Here is a 6,471-nt window from a genome sequence, read left to right as displayed (position 1 = left end):
TAGATACAGTGGACCCCCGGTTAACGATTTTAATCCGTGCAAGAGGGATAATTGTTATGCGAAATAATCGTTATGCGAATGAATTTTCCCCATAAGAAATAATGGAAATAAAATTAATCCGTGCAAGACGCCCAAAAGTATGAAAAAATTTTTTTTTTACCACATGAAATGTTAATTTTAATACACACAAACTGAAAAAGGCATGCACAATTACATGACACTTACTTTTATTGAAGATCTGGTGATGATTGATGGGATGGGAGGAGGGGAGAGCATTATCTTCTTACTGTTTAGAAGGGGAATCCCCTTCCATTACGACTTGAGGTAGCAAGTCCTTTTCCGGGGTTACTTCCCTTCTTCTTTTAATGCCACTAGGACCAGCTTGAGAGTCACTGGACCTCTGTTGCACAACAAATCTGTCCATAGAGCTCTGTACCTCCCGTTCCTTTACGATTTGTCTAAAATGGGCCACAACATTGTCATTGAAATAGTCACCAGCACGGCTTGCAACAGCTGTGTCAGGGTGATTTTCATCTATAAAGGTTTGCAGTTCAACCCACTGTGCACACATTTCCTTAATCTTTGAAGTAGGCACAATGGATTCCACAACTGGCATAGGCTTCTCAGGGTTAGCCCCAAACCCTTCAAAATCTTTCTTAATTTCCATACTAATTCTCACCCTTTTTACCACAGGGTTGGCACTAGAAGCTTTCTTGGGGCCCATGGTCACTTATTTTCCAGAAACAGCACCGAAAACACTGTAATAATACGAAATATTCCGAGTGTATGCTTGGATGTTACCGCGGAGGCTGGCTGGTAAACAATGGGACGGGCGGCACATGTGAGGGCACATTGGACGCGTCTCGGACGAAAATCAGTGAGCGGGTTTTTAATCGGTATGCGCGGCAAAAATTTTGCGATAAAAGTAAGCGGTATGCGGAAAAATCGCTATGTGATGCCATCGTTATGCGGGGGTCCACTGTATTGCCAGCATGGCCTGCAACAGCTGTGTCAGGGTGATATTCATCTATAAATCTTTCTTTCTTTCAACACACCAGCCATATCCCACCGAGGCGGGGTGGCCCAAAAGGAAAAACACAAGTTTCTCCTTTCACATTTAGTAATATATATAGGAGAAGGGGTTACTAGCCCCTTGCTCCTGGCATTTTAGTCGCCTCTTACAACACGCATAGCTTACGGAGGAAGAATTCTGTTCCACTTCCCCATGGAGATAAGAGGAAATAAACAAGAACTAGTAAGAAAATAGAAGCAAACCCAGAGTGGTGTGTATATATATGCTTGTACATGCATGTGTAGTGTGACCTAAGTGTAAGTAGAAGTAGCAAGATGTACCTGAAACCTTGCATGTTTGAGACAAAAAACACCAGCAATCCTACCATCATGTAAAACAATTACAGGCTTTCATTTTACATTCACTTGGCAGGATGGTAGTACCTCCCTGGGTGGCTGCTGTCTACCAACCTACTACCTAGCTCATCCATAAATATTTGCACATAAAGCAGGAACACTGCAGCAGGCCTGTTGGCCCATACTAGGCAGGGCCTTCACATACCATCCCACTAACAGAATTGTATTTGTCCAACCCAATTTTCAATGCTTCCCAAGCAATAAGCTTTGATAATTCTGTTCAGTCAAGTGCAAGTCTCAATCAAATCAAGGCGAGTGTGGGGGAGAAGTACCCTGTCTGATATGTGGGGAAGTACCCTGGCTGGTGTGTGTGAAGCACCCTCGCTGGTGTATGTAAGAAAGCAGGAACACTGCAGCAGATCTGTTGGCCCATACTACCACCATCACTACCACCCTCTATCACTACCACTTTTGTATCTTTTTACGAACTTTTTCTTGAATTCTATAGTATTTCTCATCCTCTTTACCACAGGGCTGGCACTAGCTTTCTTTGGGCCCATGGTGGCTTATTTAGCAGTTACAAGCACTAAAAACAACGGAATAATACAAAGTATATCACATGTACTTGTGGAATCGTCCTCACTGGCTTGTAAACAATGGCACACTGGCTGTACATGGAGTGTCCAGGCCACTCACTCCGCGCTGACACATTCAAGATGAATGTCCTTAACCGAGTTCTTTTTCAGTAACCAAGCCAATATTTTGACGCAAAAAGTGTCGCTATCCAATTTTTTCATTATCCGATGATGTTACCCGAGGGTCCACTGTACTAACGAAATTCCAGAAATAATAAATTATGTAGAACAGGACGATAATAAACTCTGCACGATTGGGGTAACTAGTGACATGGTCCTCAGACAAGTAGAGAAATTAAAACCTAACAAATCCCTAGGCCCTGATGAATTGTTTGGAAGAATTTTAAAGGAATGTAGAGGAACTTAGCAAAACTTTTCAACATATCACTACAAACTGGCATAGTGCCAGATCAGTGGAAAATGGCAAATGTAATACCTATTTACAGGCAGGTGACAGGTCCTTAGCTTTGAACTATAGACCAATAAGCCTTACCTCCATAGTGGGAAAATTTATGGAATCAATTGCCAAAGCAATTCGTAGCCATCTTAAAATCAATCACTTCCATCCTGGCAAAGAAAGTGGAAATCAAGGAAGCTAATGTTGCGAAAGGGGTAAATAAGATAACGAAACAAAGATCGCAAACATTCGAAGATGTGGGAAAGTTGTTAGTGTGGACCAACGATAAACAGTTAGCAGGAGATAATGCTGTGGAGTCTCTCGTTTGTAAAAAGGCATATGCCAACAAGAATCTTTAACCCTTTCAGGGTTTCGGACGTACTAGTACGGCTTACGCCCCAGGGTTTTTGACGTACTAGTATGCCTAAATTCTAGCGCCCTCAAATCTAGTGAGAAAGCTGGTAGGCCTACATATAAAAGAATGGGTTTATGTGGTCAGTGTGTGCAGTATAAAAAAAATCCTGCAGCAGACATTGTGTAATGAGAAAAAAAAAACTGACCGTGTTTTTGGATTAAAACAGCAACTTTGCACTGCATTTTCGTATGGTATTTATGGTTGTATTTTAGTTTTCCTGGTCTCATTTTATAGAATGGAAGACATATTACAGAAATTGAGATGATTTTGACTGGTTTTACAATGAAAAGTACTTTGAAATTGAGCTCAAAGTAGCAGAAATGCTCGATTTTTACCAAAGTTCAAAAGTAAACAAATCATGCCAAGCGTCCAATACACGTCAACTGGTGAGTCTAATATTCTTTCATAAGTGCGCTGATATTATTTATACCATTTTTTACACTAATGCAGTAGTCTGCATAACAGTAAATCATCTACTTTTTGTAAGAATAAAAATTCAAAGTGGAAAGCCAAAGAAATACAAGAGGGGCCTGGGGATGTGAATAACGAGCAGAGAACTTGTTATTTTAGTGCCAGGAATGTCTTTCTTGTTTATTCTGGACCCTATTCGGTAATTGGCATCTTTTGAAGTTTGTGTGAAATTGGTAGAATTGCTAAATTCTGACCACTTTATTGGATAGTTGAAATCAGTAAATGGGTGGTTTCTTGTACTCATTCGATAGAAAAAATGGAGTTCTAGCGAAATAGTTATAATTTTTGTCGACTAGTACATGGGAATTGGCCAAAAATAGAACATAAGAACATAAGAAAGGAGGAACACTGCAGGAGGCCTGTTGGCCCATACTAGGCAGGTCCTTTACAATTCATCCCACTAACAAAACATTTGCCCAACCCAATTTTCAATGCCACCCAAGAAATAAGCTCTGATGTGACAGTCCCACTCAAATCCAACCCCTCCCACTCGTGTATTTATCCAACCTAAATTTGAAACTACCCAAAGTCCCAGCCTCAATAACCCAACTAGGTAGACTGTTCCACTCATCTGCTACCCTATTTCCAAACCAATACTTTCCTATGTCCTTTCTAAATCTAAACTTATCTAATTTAAATCCATTACTGCGGGTTCTCTCTTGGAGAGACATCCTCAAGACCTTATTAATATCCCCTTTATTAATACCTATCTTCCACTTAAACACTTCGATCAGGTCTCCCCTTATTCTTCGTCTAACAAGTGAATGTAACTTAAGAGTCTTCAATCTTTCTTCATAAGGAAGATTTCTAATGCTATGTATTAATTTAGTCATCCTACGCTGAATGTTTTCTAACGAATTTATGTCCATTCTGTAATATGGAGACCAGAACTGAGCTGCATAATCTAGGTGAGGCCTTACTAATGATGTGTAAAGCTGCAGTATGACCTCTGGACTTCTGTTGCTTACACTTCTTGATATAAATCCCAGTAATCTATTTGCCTTATTACGTACGCTTAGGCATTGCTGTCTTGGTTTAAGGTTGCTGCTCACCATAACCCCCAAGTCCTTTTTGCAATCTGTATGGCTAAGTTCTACATCATTTAACTTATAAGTACTAGGGTTATGGGCACTCCCAAGCTTCAGAACTCTATTGAGCTCTATTCAGAAATAGAGCTCAAAGTGGGCAAAATCGCCAAAATCGTCGAGACCATTAACTTCGTGAGAGCATAATTCCGTAAGTTATTCATCAAATTTCATACTTTTGGTGTCATTATGATCGGGAAAAAATTCTCTATTTTTTCATGAGAATTTTTTTTTTGGAATTTGGGCGACCCTGAGAACAAGTCTCGGAGAAGGCCTGGCGACCTTGAAAGGGTTAATAAAGGTAAATGTGATGTTAAATGTTCGTTTATCCATTTCATTAGTCATGTTATTTAGTTTTCATTGTTTTGTGTGTAAAAACTATAGTTACTCTTAACCCTTTGACTGTTTCGGTCGTATATATACATACATCTTACGAGCCATTGTGTTTGACGTATATATATTTGTAAATTCTAGCGACTTCAAATCAAGTAGGAGAAAGCTGGTAGGCCCACATGTGAGAGAATGGGTCTGTGTAGTCAGTGTGCACCATATAAAAAAAATCCTGCAGCACGCAGTGCATAATGAGAAAAAAAAACTCCGACCGGTGTTTTTTTTTTTTTTTAATTAAAATGCCGACTTGTGGTCTATTTTCGTATAGTATTTATGGTTGTATTCTCATTTTCTTGGTCTCATTTTATAGAATGGAAAACATATTATAGAAATAGAGGTGATTTTGATTGGTTTTACTATGAAAAGAACCTTGAAATGGAGCTCAAAGTAGGGGAAATGTTTGATTTTTGCCGATGTTCAAAAGTAAACAAATGATGTTATTTTCCAATAAATGTCCAAGTAGCCATTCTAATATGCAGTTATGAATGGGTTGACATTATTTATACAATTATTACAATATTGCAGTAATCTGCATAACAGTAAATCTTCTATTTTTTGTTTGAATTAAAATTCAAAATAGAAAGCAAGAGTAATATCAGAGGGGCCTGGAAACGTGACTGATGAACAAAGACAATGTTATTTTAGAGCCAGGAATATCTGCATTGTTCATTTTGGACCCTTTTTTGAAATTCATATTTTTTAATAAGTGAAATTGGCCAAATTGCAAATTTCTGACCACGTTATTGGGTAGTTGAAATCGGTAAATGGGCAGGTTCTTGTACACAATTGATAGAAAAAATGGAGTTCTAAAGAAATAGCTATGAGTTTGGTCAACTGCAACAATGGAATTAGCCGAAAATAGGGCTCAAAGTGGGCGAAATCGCCGATTCGTAAATATCGCCGAGGTCACTAACTTTGTGAGAGCATAATTCCATCAGTTTTCCATCAAATTTCGTTCTTTTGGTGTCATTACAATCAAGAAAAGATACATCAAATGTGACAAAGGTGACATTAAAACAATATCAAAAATGGTTGACACAAACCCACTACCATTATAGTATTTTTCTCACTTAGCGACGAATATGTTGACCGTCGTGGTCTTTGGAATGGAACTCCGTCGTCAAGTGTGGAGAGGGTGTATGTATTTTTATTTTAAAAGCAAAGAAATGCATGGCATATGTAGGTATGCAAATGCTCTAACAAATTTTATAAAAAATTCATTACAGCATTGCTATAATAAATGCCTTTTATATTTATTAGAACCTGTTCCTTTAACCTTTTCGCTGTCCGTCACTTAGAACTATGTCATTGAGGCCAGGGTCCCTGAAGTTGTTATACGTCATGAGCTTGGCTCATGATGTACAACAATTGGTAAATTTTGGCTTAGATATGCGAGACTGGGTCTGTGTGATTGTACACTATATAAAAAAAATCCTGCCCCACGTGGTGCATGATTGGGAAGACAAAACGTAGTGAATTTGCAGTGTTTTCTTGACTGGTTTTATTGGCTGTCTCTTGGTATCATTACATAGAATGGAAGACATTACCGAAATAGAGATGATTTAGATAAGTTTCAGTAATGGAAGTAGCTTGAAATTGAGCTTAAAGTAGTAGAAATATTTGTTTTTCCCAATATTCCAGAGGACTGGTAAGGCCTCCCCTACATCCTCCAGTCTATTTTATGGAGTTTTAATGGTCTGATTCAATTAT

This window comes from Cherax quadricarinatus, chromosome 50, assembly GCF_038502225.1.
Source record: "Cherax quadricarinatus isolate ZL_2023a chromosome 50, ASM3850222v1, whole genome shotgun sequence".
Classification (NCBI taxonomy): Eukaryota; Metazoa; Arthropoda; class Malacostraca; order Decapoda; family Parastacidae; genus Cherax; species Cherax quadricarinatus.
Note: the sequence above shows the minus strand (reverse complement) of the source record.